At 58.0% G+C, this 550-nt stretch overlaps 1 long non-coding RNA gene across 1 annotated transcript in view; it reads left to right on the top strand.

Moving 5' to 3' along the window:
• Window positions 1-550, top strand: part of LOC121038748 (uncharacterized) — a 33,604-nt gene that overhangs the window by 19,526 nt on the left and 13,528 nt on the right. The gene's annotated exons all lie outside the window — the stretch shown is intronic.

Here is a 550-nt window from a genome sequence, read left to right as displayed (position 1 = left end):
GGGTGGGTGATGGGTATTGAGGAGGGCACCTTTTGGGATGAGCAGTGGGTGTTATATGGAAACCAATTTGACAATAAACTTCATATATTGAAAAAAAAAAAAAAGGAGAGAGGAGGGAAGATGGCGGCGTAGGAGGACGCTGGGCTCACCGCGTGTCCTGCTGATCACTTAGATTCCACCTACACCTGCCTAAATAACCCAGAAAACCACCAGAGGATTAGCAGAACGGAGTCGCCGGAGCCAAGCGCAGACGAGAGGCCCACGGAAGAGGGTAGGAAGGGCGGCGAGGCGGTGCGCGCTCCACGGACTGGCGGGAGGGAGCCGGGGCGGAGGGGTGGCTCGCCGGCCAAGCAGAGCCCCCAAGTCTGGCTTGCAAAAAGCGGAGGGGCCTGACGGACTGTGTTCTGACAGCAAGTGCGACTTAGCGGCTGGGAGGTCATAAGTTAACAGCTCTGCTCAGAAAGCGGGAAGGCTGGAGGACAAAGGGAAGGAGAGCTGCTGAGCCCCCGGACGACAGAGCTCAGTTTGGTGGGGAACAAAGGCGCTCGCC

Source organism: Herpailurus yagouaroundi, unplaced genomic scaffold, assembly GCF_014898765.1.
Source record: "Herpailurus yagouaroundi ecotype Mexico unplaced genomic scaffold, PumYag 166, whole genome shotgun sequence".
Taxonomy (NCBI): domain Eukaryota; kingdom Metazoa; phylum Chordata; class Mammalia; order Carnivora; family Felidae; genus Herpailurus; species Herpailurus yagouaroundi.
Note: the sequence above shows the minus strand (reverse complement) of the source record. Positions and strands in the feature narration are given on the sequence as shown.